This window comes from Arvicola amphibius, chromosome 12, assembly GCF_903992535.2.
Source record: "Arvicola amphibius chromosome 12, mArvAmp1.2, whole genome shotgun sequence".
Classification (NCBI taxonomy): Eukaryota; Metazoa; Chordata; class Mammalia; order Rodentia; family Cricetidae; genus Arvicola; species Arvicola amphibius.
Window position 1 is genome coordinate 112,018,858 of NC_052058.2, and position 15,183 is coordinate 112,034,040.

Sequence of the window (15,183 nt, forward strand, 5' to 3'; positions counted from 1 at the left end):
TGATTGCATTTAGCATTATTTATAAAAGAGGGCATAATAATAGGACGGTTTATTTTGGTAGTAGCCAAAGCTGATAGAAAGAGCCTATCTGTTACAGATACAAAGCCAATGACCAACATGACAATTTTCCCTACATCTTTACCCTTAGGTGAATCAGCTAACAAAGTCCTAAAGAAATATTAACACCTCCTGAGGGAGAAGAAATTACCAAATGTAGAAATAAATAACCTATTTGTCTAATCAAAAATTTTAGTGAAGAAGGGTTACATCTACTTTTTGAATCTGAACAATTTTTTCAGCACTTGATGTCAATGCCTTGACTTGTCCCCAAGTTGGCAAAGAAATTTTTCAGGTTGTCTTTGCATGTCATATCAACTGTAAGTTGTGAAAGCAGAGAGGTAAGTATATCATCAGCTTTAGGTTAACCATGATCCACTATGTCTTTCTCCATAATCAATGGCTATAGCTAAGTAGAGCACTGTTGGGGCTCAGACAAGGTCTGTAATATCTCTGATTCAACAGGAAAAGAGATGGAGTTCAAGGGTCTAGCATATGCTCAAATCAAATGATCTGGAACTCTGAGTGATGTATTATCATCCTGTAGAAAGATACATGCACACCCTCTTCTGGAAGTCAAAAAGACATTCAGTCCCTTTAATTTTTTGTTAATAGATTTTTCCATCTTACCGTAGGTTTTGTGTGTAATTAATAATCAGAGTATTTCTAAAAAGCATAAATGCCTTCTGAGTCTAAATTAAGATACGCACAATAAACATTGATTTAAAATGCAAAATGGGGAGAAATATTTATACTCTCCTTGTTGAAGCTTTTGGAGCTGGGAACGGTACTAATGTGATCCATAGAAAAGGGCAATGTCTATGATTGAATTGAGGACTGTGATGCTTGTAGCAAGGGAAAAAATGTGGTCTGTGAGACAGGAAGCACAGCAATTTCAATATGAGGAAACAAACATGCAATATAACAGGAGTCAGTATAAAGATTAAAAGTTTGATTAAGGAAAGTCACAAACATATTTAAAAAGCCCCTAACTCCACTTTTTGAGCTGAACTTTTATTAGTTTGAAAAGAAGTTGACCTTTATCAATAACAAATGAAGTAACACCATTAGAAGAGGCATCAGTAAACACGAAAGAAGCCAGTAAAGGCAAAAGTCCTGCTTTACAAACTTTTGGAAAAATAAGATTGTATCTTTAAGAATTGCTACATTTGGTGAGCTGACAAATAGTATTTAAATGTCCCTGTAAATCTAACTGTGGCCATCTGTCAAGCACCTAAATCAGTCAACAATATGGTCCACTGGTTGGTGGTGTAAGGTGTAATTATCTCAGAAACATATTTGCCAAAAAGTTCATTACTTCTTTTTTTACCTATTTCCAATAAAATAGCCACTGATTCTAATAAGGAACAACAATTTGCTTGATAGTAGCAGGAAGATAAAGTCATTATAAAGGTCCTTCTTGCCATAGTCAGTAGTTGCTTACGTGATTTATTTGAGTAATTTGTAAGGATAAATGCAAATCAAAACTACTTAGAAATTCTATCTAATACTTCTATGAATGGTTAAGTTCAATAACACAAGTGATACCTCAGCCTGATTAGGATGTATTGCAAAGGGAAAGCATCTTCATTGCTGAAAGTGCAAAGCTGTACAACCACTGTTGAAATCAATATGGTGGATCCACAGAAAATTGAAAATTGACCTAACTCAAGACCAACATATACCATTCCTTAATATACACCCAAAGGCTACTGTAGCAAATAGCAAGGACACTTGCTCACCTGTGTTCATAGCAGCTTTATTCTTAATAGCCAGAAACTGGAAAGAAACTAGATATAGTTCACCTGAAGAAAGGGTAAAGAAAATGTGGTACATTTACACAACTGTGTATTACTCAGCAGCTAGAAAAGTGTGACATCCTGTAATTTGCAGGCAAATTGGTGGAACCACACTGAGGAGTCAACCCAGACCCCAAAATACAGTTATGATATGCAAGAACTTTTATGTGGATCTTAGGTATTTTGTAAAAGATATTACAACCCCCAGACCCAAAGAGGGTAAATAAAAGGTAGGGCTCTAAAGGGAAGCATTGATTTTGGGAAATCTGGCAGAAGATGTGGAAGGAGGATTGTAGAAGCAAGAGAGGTCAGTGATACCAGGAGAAAAAGACTGACAGAATCAAATAAGCCTGGATCTTACCGTCTCAGAGAGAGACCAAAAAACTCAGAGGATGAATGGGTCCGCACTAGGTTTTCTGCATTATGTTGTGCTCATTTTGCTTGAACATCACAAGTGGTTGTTTAGCTTGCAGTTTTGAGGGAGTGAGAGTGCCTCTGACTCTTTTGACTGTTATGGAGACACTTTTTTTTTCCTAATAGGTTGACAAGTTTAGCCTTGATATGAGGGTTTGTTGCTATTCTCACTGCACCTTGTTATGCTCTGTTCTGTTGATGGCACTGGGAGGCCTGCTCTTTTCTGAAGGAAAATAGATTAGCAGTGAATCTGTGGGAGGCGAGAGATGAGGTTGACAGAATTGAGGCTGATGTGGGCTGTATTGTATGAGAGAAGAATAAATTAAAAAGATAAAAATCACATGTACTCACTCAGAAACCAATAAGGCAAAGAAAACAAGCCCACGAATCACAATCCCAGAGAACCCAGACAACAATGAGGACCCTAAGAGAGACATACATAGATCTATTCTACATGGGAAGTAGAAAAAGACAAGATCTCCTGATTAAATTGGGAGAACAAGGACCTTGGGAGAGAGTTGAAGGGGAGGAGAGAGTCAGAGAGGGGAGCAGAAAAAAAATGTAGAGCTCAATAAAAATCAATCAAAAGAATGAAAAAAAAGAACCTAAAATTATGTACATTTTCCCAGTGAAAAAGGAAGGAAACTATTTATTCTAGTAAATTTTAAATGAAGTTTTTATAAAAGCTTCAAAAAGATTTTTTTCTTGTAAGGGGTTGGAACTAATACAGAAACCTCCAACTGGACAACATTCAGAGTGAGAGATTTTTGTACACTCACACTCAGTTCTTCACTCGGCTAATGTCTTCATCAAACTTTTTTTATGAATCAGGAAGTCAGGTAGAAGACGATGAAAGGTTTTAAGAATAAGAGGTAATGAATGACTCAAAGGACACAGTGTCTTCTAGATTCTACAGAATTTATGTATGTGAGTTCATGGAGATGGGGTAACAAGGCCTACACAGGTCAATCCAAACATGGTCACAGCACAGAAAGAGGGAGCTGAACATGATCTCCCACCCCTAATGAAGAAGCAATTTCCAAATAGCTTTCCTTGGTTAGTCCTCTCCATTGTGGTCTCACTGGCTTTATAAGCCAAACAATAGGGTAGATTCCATGCTCAGCAATAGTTGGCACAGAAAAAAAAAAAAACATGCTTCATGATAATTTTACAGATATTTTTGTCCCATATTGCTTTGTTTGAGTATTTGTTTTCTTATTCATCTTTTCTTATTGTATTATGGTTTCTGATTTTGAGCTTTACACACACACACACACACACACATACACACACATATGTGTGTGTATGTGTGTGTGTGTGTGTGTGTGTTTTATTTTTCTGCTTTGTTTTTATTTGATTGTTTTCCAAAGAAAAAGAGAAGGAATAGTTTGAATTGCATGAATAATGTGGTGGAAGAGGATCTTTGAGGTGGGAGCATAGAGGAGAAAACATGGGAAGGGAAAACATTATCAGAACATTCTTTCTTTCTATCATATGGATTCTGCATATTCAGAGTCATCAGGCCAGCAGCAAGTGCCCAAACCAATTGATCTATCTTGTCCGCCTCCAAAATTAATTCATTTTCCTCTTTCTATTTTCTGAGCCTGTTTATGTGGTCAACAAAAGAAAAATGAAACCATTATAATATGAATTTTTATTAATTCTCTTTACATTTAGAAAATTTTCCTTGTACAGAATCAACTATGATACAGATGAAGTAGGAGGATTGTTAACTTTGAAATTATGGCTGAGAAATTAATAATGTTATGGTTTAAAAACTGATGAAATGCAATTAAATAAAATTAAATAAAAATGGTTGGAGAATTACAGAATACAAGAAGTAAATAGAAGACAGTAAGGCAATGTAAATATGTTCATCACCATTAGAAATAGATGAAATACAAACTAAAATGAAATTTTATTATCCATGTATTTTGTTTATCTATTTGAGTGTTTAAAATAAAATTCAAACCAAAAGGATTTTAACACTGTATACTGGTGATAATGAACCATACTGCACCCAAGACAAGTCACAGATGCAAATATGACACTACATCTTAATAACTCATAACATGATGTAAACAGTTACTATATATTCTATTGATCTCTTAGTACTTGACTTCAAGGAAATAAAAGCATATATTCACATGTACAAGAATATTCATGACAGCTACATTCATATTAGCCAGTACCAGTGCTATCATAAATGCCCTATTAAAACTGATACAAGATATAAAGTTTAATTTTAAAATGTCATAAATATAAAAGCAAATACATGTTTTTACATTCATCATATGTTTTAGAAAATAAAAATTAAGAATCAGATGATAGAGAAACTTATTGTTCAGTGCTAGTCTCACTTAGATTCCTATTGGTATGACGAAGTACCAAGACCAAAAGAAATTTGAATGTGAAAGGGTTTATTTGCTTTGCATGACACGAATCAAAGTTAGTTACTGGAAGCCAAGGCAGGAATTCAACCGTTGTGAGAGCCTGAGCTGATACAGAGCCACAGAGGAGTGCTATTTACTGGGATCATATTTTTAATTCAAAGTTCCATTCTTTCAGATGATTTTAGCTTGTGTCAAGATGTCATTAAACTAGTTAGGACAGTTTTAGATTTTGTTTGATGATCAAATCAGTACAGAATTACATATATGTTTCTTTCTGTAATAGTTTCACCTTTGTATAATATGTGAAAGCAGAGTGCTGGTAGCCATATGTAGAAATTCTAGAGGAGAACTAACGGAATTGAAAATATTTATAAATGAGCAATATGGGATCAAGATGATAATATAATTCTAATTTGGGGAAAATACAAGCATGTGCTTCAATTCAAAGATGCTATGAGTACACATTATATATACTCATGCACATAGAATGAAGACAAGTATAGAAAGTTGAACTAGAAAACATGTCAATGTTATGCTCTTTATTAAAGTATTATAGTCTATTTTATCATGTTTTTCAACTGGAGTATCTGTAAAAGTGACACAGAAGATATCTCTTTGTTGTTCTTAAAACTGTAAACTAATAAGAATAATCTAGAATTGTTTTAAAAATTATAATAATTAAATTTTATCGGGAAAATAATTATACTACTGTTATTTTTCAGAAAAATACTGCTTTGTTTTGTTTTTTATAGGGCTCTGTGATATAGTAATCTTTACTGGAGAATAGTCAGGGTTCTCTAGAGTCACATGGTGTTGGTAGCACCACCAACTTCCACCCAGTTTATCATTTGTATATAGGATGGCTACTGATTTTTTTTGAGTGACTCCAACCAATTTGCTAAAGGTGTTTTTCAACTGTAGGAGTTCCATAATAGAATTTTTGTGGTTGCTAATGTAGACTTTCATATCATCTCTGAATAATGAGTCATTTACTTATTCCTTTCTAATTTGTATCCTGTTGAACTCTTTTTGCTCTTGTTGCTCTGTCTAGAACTTTGAGTACTATAATGCATTGATATGGAGAGATTGGACGGCCTTGTCTTATTCTTGCTGTGTATTGTTTTTTTATTATGCTTAGGGATATTTCTTGTATCTCTGACCTCTCAAGACTTTTATCACGAAGGGATGCTGAATATTGTCAAAGATTTTTTTGGCATCAACTTAGATGATCATGTTTTGTTTATTCTTTCAGTTTGTTTATGTAGTATATCACATTGATAGATTTTATATGTTGAACCATCCTTGTATTGCTTACACAAAGACCATTTGATCATGGTAGATTTTTTGATATGTTCTTGGATTTGTTTTGCCAGTATTTTATTGAGAATTTTTACAATAATATTCATGATGCAGTAATTCTATGTGTTGGGGCAGCTGGCCCAATCCCTGTGTTCAGGGGCGTGGCTGCCCCAGGGGAGAAGGGTACCTTTAAAAAGAACCGGGTCCGGGAGGGAGGACCTGTTTTTTTCTCAGCATCACCCTCTGCTTCGCTGGACCCTTGGCTCTGTAAGTTCCCTTATTCTCCTTTTATTAAAACTGATTTATTCTAAAAGGACTATTTTCTGTTATTTCCAATTTCCAAATTCCTCCGAAGGCCACTACACTTGGCGCCCTCCATGTGGGGAAGAACCCTGGGGACAGTAGCCGCCAGGGACCACTCTTACCCCACAGTATGCTGTGGCCAGCAGATTTCTACTCACAAATTGCAGGCAGGCTGAATCGGCTCAATTCTAATTCAGTGGATTGAGCCGGGCAACGCACCCCCCTTTTTTTTTATTTCCACGTCTCCATACAGAGACCACCCGAGGCCTAACGCCGCAGCCTCCTCTGCTGCCGCCTGCCAGGCCTGCCGCTTTGCTCTGCCCAGGCGCTGTTTGCCCGCGTTTGCTTAGGCTGAGAACGCAAGCCCATTCAGAGCCCTGCCCTGCCGTATCATCGCGTGCCTGTCCAGAGCCCCGTCGAGCCGCCGGTTGCTGCCGCTTTCCGGGTCTCCCCCAGCCCCGGGAGCGCACCCCGTCCAGCCGCTTTCCCCTCCCCTCCCCCACCCCCCAACCCCCACCCCCCAGCCCAACCCCCCCCCCACCCCCCCCACCCCCGTGCCCTGAGCAAGCGCTCAGCCGGGAAGCCTGGCAAACTGCTTGTGCAGCTCTTGCAGAGATTCAACTTTGATTTTAAGCTAGCAGATCATCCTGCCCGACCCTCCCTGTCGACACCGTTTCTCCAGCCACTGCAAGCTCTGCTCACCCTGGTCCAGGATGCCATCTTTGGTTTCCTAAAAACATGTGAACCTAGGTGCACTGCGCCCTCTACTTGCAGACAACGGTAATTAAAAGTAATTTTTCATTTGATTGAAATTAAGCATTCAGATTGAAAATGTCTGATAATATCACTATTAAAGGATTCTATAATTTGTTTAATTACACGATGATTGAATTTTTGAGCGATACAGATGTGGTTTCCTTTGGCTGGATATTTATAGGGCTTAGTATCTTCTTTATTATTATTTTTCTCATTACAACGCGGTTGGAAGATAGAAAAGTGATAGAGTCCTTACAGGCAGGAGTTAAAAAACTAAACAAGGAAATAACTGGTTTGGAAAACACCAATAAACAGTTTGGAGAGACTATTGCAGCTCTCGAGGAAAGGAATAGTAGAGTTTCCTCTGAGATGGCTTTGTCAATTGAGAAAAATATGCAAGAGTTTTGTAAATGGCTTGAAGCTCTTGAGGAGAAGTTTGAGTCTTGTGAGGAAAGGAATAACAGATCTTTCCCTGAGATGGCTTTATCACTTGAGAGGAAAATGCAAGATATGGAGGCAGGAACAGCTGTTTTGAATCATAAATTGCAGTCCCTGTCAGTAGGAACTGAAACATTATCTGAGAAGATTCGAACCATTGAATGTATTAACAAGACTTTATCAAAGGGCTATGAAAGATTACTGGACAGAATTTTGATACAAGATGGCACCATTCATGCCATAAAAATTCTGTCTAAGGATGAGACGTTATCGGTGTTGGACAAGCTTCATACCTTTGAATCATCTATGAAAGCCTTGGAACATAATACTGGGCAAGAGATTGAGGCATTGCAGAAGGCAATGGTAAATAGATTTGAAAAGATTGAGGAAATTATGGACTCTCATGAACAGGAGCAAATAGTACAAAAGAAATCCCAACCCCATCGATAAATAGAACTCTCCGGGATAGCTTTAACAGAACTCTGCCTGTTTTCCCAGTGATAACCACAGAAAAGGTGACTGGTTCTAAAAACCCTAAGGTCACCAAGGAATATACATGGGAACCCATCCGTATGAATGATCTGAAAGAAATTAAACAAGCTGTTAGGAATTTTGGGATACATAGCTCCTTTGTTAAGGAGATGCTAAAGTCTTGGTCGATAACCATGAACCGCACAACAAGAGACTGGTTGGACCTAGTGTCGGCGGTTCTAGAGAGCAGATCTCAATTGAGCTGGAAGTGTATGTTCAGATAAGAGGCTAGGCTTTTAGAACAGCGGGAAAGATCAAAGGGAGTTGACATCACCCTAGATCAAATTATGGGTGAAGGACTTTATTCTGATCCTCTAGAACAAGCTAATTATAATGAACACACTTTATCCATATGTACTACCGCAGCCTTGAAGGCTTGGGACAAGGTTCAAGACCCAAGACAGAACGGAATCATATATCAGAGTTAAACAGGATCTGAGAGAACCATTTGTTGACTTTTTACATAGACTAACTAAAGCTGTACAAATAGGGATATCTGACCCAGAAGCAAGGCAGGTAATAATTGAGTCCTTGGCTTATGAGAATGCCAATGTAGAGTGCAAAACAATTTTGATGCCTCTAAAGATCAGATCAGCACCTCTGGAGGAATGGGTCTTACATACAATGAATATTGAATCGGCTGAGTTTCACACGGAGACCTGGGTAGAAGAAGCCATTGCCAACGGTAAAAGAAGACAACAAAATAACAAATGTTTTAATTGTGGCAGAATGGGACATATGAAACAGAATTGCAGACAAATGATTTACAGAAATAATAATAATAATGTCTCTTCCAGGAATAACAGGAATAGGAGGCCTCAGCCTTCAGGTTTATGTAGGAGATGTGGAAAATGTAGACATTGGGACAGTGAATGCAGATCGTCAAGAGATAGGCAAGGAAATCCACTGCAAGCGGGAAACGCCATGGGGGTCCTCTCGCAGGCCCCCATGGCAAGTGTGGTCCAGTCATTTCCCGTTACAATGGAGAACATGCCTTGTCAGGACAATTAGAGATCCCCATGTCTGCTGTTAGAAGCAAAAATAGCCTGAAAGATTAAATACGTGTATTTTGGCAAACTTCAATAAGTGATCAAAGACCGAAGTTAAGAGTGTGTGTAAATGGCATTTTCATTACTCACCTGCTGGACACAGGAGCGGATGTTAGTATCATTACTCCAGAATCTTGGCATCCGTATTGGCCTCTACAGGATGTAAATGTTCGGCTCTTGGGAATTGGGACCCTATCTCGAGTAAGACAAAGCACGAGATGGGTTAAATGCATAGGACCAGAAGGACAAATAGGAAAATTAAGGCCATATGTATCTAATATTGCAGTATATTTATGGGGTCGTGACCTATTGCAGCAATGGAATACTCAAATTAACATTCTTACTGCCTCTAGAGCATATATTTCTGAGGAAAACATCAAAAGGTATTACAGATGGCGAAAACCAGCCATTCGGGCTGTACAAGAACACAAACCAAAGGATGCCCCTCCAGAATCACCAACGGCCCTACCTCTAAAATGGTTGACTGAGAAACTGATATGGACAAAACAATGGCCTTTATCTGAGAAAAAGTTGCAAGCTTTAGAACAGCTAGTACAAGAGCAATTGGTTGCTCAACATATAGAAGAATCTACCAGCCCTTGGAATTCTCCTGTATTTGTGGTTAAGAAAAAATCTGGTAAATGGAGAATGGTGACAGATCTCAGAGCTATTAACAAGGTTATTCAGCCTATGGGCTCTCTGCAATCTGGACTTCCTCTGCCTTCTTTATTACCAAAAGGATGGCCTCCCATAGTTATTGATTTGAAGGACTGTTTCTTCACCATACCTTTACAAGAAAAAGATAGAGAAAAGTTTGCCTTCACAGTGCCTACTTATACTAACTCTCAACCTACCAAGAGATACCAGTGGACCGTCATCCCACAGGGCATGTTGAACTCTCCCACCCTGTGCCAATACTTTGTAAATCAACCATTACAAATAATACACAAGATGTTTCCCAAGTCTATTATCTATCATTATATGGATGACATTTTATTGTCTGATTCAAACATGGATACCTTAGAAAGACTGTTTGAAGAGGTGAAAATAGTATTAACTAAATGGGGATTACAGATTGTTCCTGAAAAAATTCAGAGAGGAGATTCTGTTGATTATCTAGGTTATAGAATAGGCTTGCAAAAAATTAAGACACAGAAGACACAAATTAGGAGAGATCAACTACAAACTCTTAATGACTTTCAAAGGTTGTGGGGAGACATTTCCAGCCTTCGACCAGCTGTTGGGATAACACCTGATATGATAATTCACTTAAACAAAACCTTATATGGGGAAAGAGACCTAAACAGTCCCAGAGAATTAATAGCTGAAGCAGAAAAAGAACTGACAATGGTTGAAGAAAGATTGCAGGAAGCATATGTGGATAGGGTGAATCCAGAACTCAGTTGTATTCTCGTCATATTGCCTTCAAAAATATCTCCTACAGGAATTTTAATGCAAAGAGATGATATTATCTTAGAGTGGATCTTTCTACCTCATAAGCCAAGTAAGAAAATAAAAACCTATGTGGAAAAGGTTTCTGAACTAATCATAAAAGGCAAATTGAGACTTCGTCAACTAGCAGGCATGGACCCAGCAGAAATCATAGTGCCTTTCACTGCTGATGAGATACGAAAATTATGGGAAGATAATGAACCATGGCAAAGAGCTTGTACTAACTTTTTAGGAGAAATTAATAACAACTATCCAAAAAGTAAAAGGCTTAACTTTATAAAGAGAAATTCTTGGATTCTTCCTCAAATCGTCCGTGATGCTCCAATAACTGGAGCCCGCACATTTTATACTGATGCTAATAAATCAGGGAAGGCAGGCTACAAATCAGAAGACTTGAGTAAGGTGGAACAAAGTCCTTACGATTCTGTCCAAAAGGCAGAGTTATTTGCCATTCTTATGGTGCTAAGGGATTTTAAGGAACCTCTTAACATTATTACTGACTCACAATATGCAGAAAGAGTTATCTTATATATTGAAACTGTTGAATTCATACCTGATGATACTGAACTAACCTCATTGTTTATCCAGGTACAAGAAATGATCAGGAACAGACTTCGCCCTATGTATATAACACACATCTGATCCCATATGGGTCTGCCAGGTCCTTTAGCACAAGGTAATGCAGATATTGATCAGTTTTTGATTGGTAGTGTGCTGCAGGCTTCCGAGTTTCATGAAAAGCATCATGTCAATAGCAAAGGCTTGAATAAAGAGTTTTCTATTACATGGCAACAAGCTAAGGAGATTGTAAAGAAATGCCCTACTTGCTCTTTCTATAACCAAGCACCACTGCCTGCAGGGACTAAGCCAAAGGGCACTAAAAGGAATGAAATCTGGCAGATGGATGTGTTCCTCTTTGCAGAATTTGGAAAATTAAAATATGTACACCATACCATTGACACTTATTCAGGATTCCAATGGGCAACTGCTTTAATCTCAGGAAAGGCTGATTCAGTAATCACTCACTTGTTAGAAGTTATGGCCATCATGGGTATACCTGCACAAATAAAGACGGATAATGGTCCAGCTTATGTCTCTAGGAAAATGAAACAGTTTTTTGCTTATTACAACATTAAGCATGTTACAGGTATACCCTACAATCCTACAGGTCAAGCAGTCATTGAAAGATCAAATAGGACTATAAAGGATATGTTGAACAAACAAAAAGGGGTGGAAAATACCCCCAGAAATAGATTACATAATGCTTTACTAACCTTGAATTTTCTCAGCGCTAATGAGAAGGGGACAATGGCTGCAGAAAGACATTGGATAATGCAAAAGTCTGCTGAATTAAATCAACCAGTTTATTTCAAGGATGTGCTGACCTCACAATGGAAGCCAGGGTATGTGCTGCGTTGGGGAAGGGGTTTTGCTCTTGTCTCCACAGGAGAAGAAAAATCGTGGATACCATCAAAGTTAATAAAGGTTCAGTTTGAAGAGGAGAAGCCCCTTGGAAAAGAAAAATAACAATTCATGCACAAGGATGGTGAACATACTGATGGTAAGAGACCTATAGTTCGGGGGCAGGGTTCTTTTCTTATCTCCACAGGAAGACGCTCACCTTCAAAGGATCTGAGGGACCCTGAATATCTTGAATACTGATGGGTGGAAACCAATTGCAACCCATCAAGGATCAGCATTAACATTGGTAAGCTCCGTGACTATGAAAAAAAATAATTTGTATGTGTGTCAGTATGCATTTCTTTATAAATATTTAGAGCTGGTTTCTTGGAGTTGGACTCTGGCCCAGTCCCTCTCCAATTCCAAGCTTGTTTATAAAAGATTTTTCAGAGTTTCTGTCTCTGGTCAGGAGTCATGTTATGAGACAGAATAATAATAACAATAATGTTAATAATGGTACCAATATATTTGCCTTCTTTGCCTTCCCTCGTATCTATGTCTGTCTTTAATGCACCTTTCATTGAAGATATGCACATATATGTCTTTATGTGTCTTTGTAGATAATGCTTATCTTTCTCGCAACAAACAACAAATTTTTCTTCAGTAATCTTAGCAGTTTCCAGGATGAAGTCGGGGCCTGGCAATATCGACTCCAACTGGTTATTATGACGTCATGTTTTGTAGCGCTAATATTTGGCCTGTTTTTTTGGTACCAATTTGCACAGAACACTTTTGAATAGTGCACATTTTTGACAACATTCTGGCCAGATTTCCTCAAAATATTCAGAGGCTAGACACATTTTTCCTAGATGAAATGTTACCCTGGGTATTTTACCATCATTTGCTTTCACAGGACCCCCTGAGAAGAAAAGTCGCCCCTATGTCAGCTGGAAGCAATCTTAGATGATGACGCCCCCCCTCCCAACAAAGTTTACCCTCAGGTTTAGGGACACTAATTGGTGGCTGGTATAGAGTTGAGGGGTTGTGGAAGGCTTTATATGGACTCAGGGGTATAAACTATGTATATATATATATATATATGATAATATATATATTATCTCAAAAATAGGGGGGAGGGATTAACTGGTGATCTGAAGGAATAATTGATTTTTGTGAGTTATTGTTTTTTGAAAACTATATGAGTGTTGATTCTTGTATATTGATATATTGAACATTGTATGAGTATGATACTACCTCTGTTTGAAACAATTGTTATATTGACATTGTATACCATATTGCAATGTACATCTCTACCTCCTACCTCTGATATTATTTATGTAATGACATTGTTTACTATATTGCAATGTACATTTCTACCTTGGATATTATTTATGTAATGACCCTGTTTACATTTGGAAATCATTGTCTTCATTTATTGCACAGTTGTCTATTCTATTAGTCATACAGTTAGATAAGTGTTGAGAATTATATGTTTGTCATATTTATATTTAGGATAATCAGGTTTTTTAGACACATAGAAGTTGTATTTAGTATAGATAGCATAATCTTCAACCTCTTTGAAGAGCTGTAGAACATGGCCTTTAATCTAACCTAGAGTTTTGTAATTATGAGACACAATCACTCCTGGCAACAATGCTCTACTCCCGAGAGAACGTTGAGCACCAAAGACACTCCACTGGGAGTTTGTCTTCTTCTTGGCAGAACTGGCCTTTGGGCAAAGAAAAGCCCATAACTCCACTACTGACTAAGCTACAAAATATCCATAAGTGGATAAAACAGAATTGTCTTATCTTGCCCAGACAGGATAGGATAGTTCTACTAAAGGTTCCTTGCCGTTGTATAATGGTATGTCAGGTTATATCAAGCCTCAGCCAAAGTTGGTTGCCTCAACATTGCTAACAAGATTTCGTGTGGTTGCCCAGGTAGTCAATTGTCTCTGTCTTCTGTTGCACATTTTGGAAGTTTCTCGTTTGTGCTTCCTGGTTGCTTTAGTAATATTACTTCCCTTCTCAGATCTTTGATGGGGTTGAAGATTAGATAATTGTAGCTACCTTCTACATTTTTTAGACTTCCTAAAGTAGAATGATTAGTAAATTTTTTGTTATATGTTCCTTGCCTAATATTGTTTACTTCTTATAATTTTATGTGATCTATTCCCATTGTATATAGTTGTATTTGGTTTCTGAATCTGCCTTATTTAGACAAAAGGAGGAGATGTTGGGGCAGTTGACCCAATCCCTGCATTCAGGGGCATGGCTGCCCCAGGGGAGATGGATACCTTTAAAAAGAACCGGGTCCGGGAGGGACCTCCCTGTTTTTTCCCCTTGTCACCCTCTGCTTCACTGGACCCTTGGCTCTGTAAGTTCCCTTATTCTCCTTTTATTAAAACTGATTTATTCTAAAAGGACTATTTTCAGTTATTTCCAATTTCCAAATTCCTCCGACCGCCACTACATCTATGTAGTTGGAATTTTCTTTGGGCCACTCACCACCTTCCAAATAAAGACACAGAGACTTATTATTAACTATGAATTCTCAACCTTAATTTAGGCTTGTTCCACTAGCTTTTTTTTTTAGCTTAATTTAAAATGTTGCTAATCATCTAAATTTTGCTTCCGGGCTTTTTACCTTTCTTTCATTCTGTTTGGCCTACTTTCTGGTTTCCTCTGTGTCTGACAGGCTGACCCCTGGCATCCCCTGGCATCTGTTTTCTTTCTTTTCTCTTTATTTTTTTGATTTTTTTCATTCGGTGTGTTCTTCATTGAATCAAGGCCCTTGAGCATGCATGATATTGATAACCACTGAATAAGGCTTAAGCACTGTATTCTATTTTTTAAATGCTTCAGGAATTTGTGTGTCACTCTTGTGCAGGGGACATGCTAATCTTCTCTGTATCATTCCAATTTTAGTATATGTGCTGCCGAAGCGAGCACAACACTGTATTCTTTTGTACTGGGTTTCATTTCTTGTAATTCACTTTAATGTTCATTCATATGGTAGCATGTCACTAAACCTTATTTTCACTGATCATGTGGCCTTATTTCATTGACTAGACCAGACTCTTGACTTTGATTTTACTGCATAATGTCAATCTCTTAAAAAATATTTTTGAAATATTTTACATTAACACCATGAAAATAAGTGAGTCACACTCCACTTCAGGCTAAGATTTGGCATTATTAGATTTTTAAATAAATCAGTTAATTTGGAGGATACCCAGTGTTTCATTGATTTTTCTATGCATAGCTCTTTTATTTGGTTTGTTTGTTT

The 15,183-nt window shown here is 37.7% G+C and overlaps 1 non-coding gene across 1 annotated transcript; it reads right to left on the bottom strand.

The window, feature by feature from the left end:
* Positions 1-14,739: 14,739 nt before the first annotated feature.
* On the bottom strand, positions 14,740-14,846 carry LOC119799649. The gene has a single exon (XR_005282925.1). It is a non-coding gene; the product is annotated as a U6 spliceosomal RNA (small nuclear RNA).
* Between the last annotated feature and the right edge of the window lie 337 nt (positions 14,847-15,183).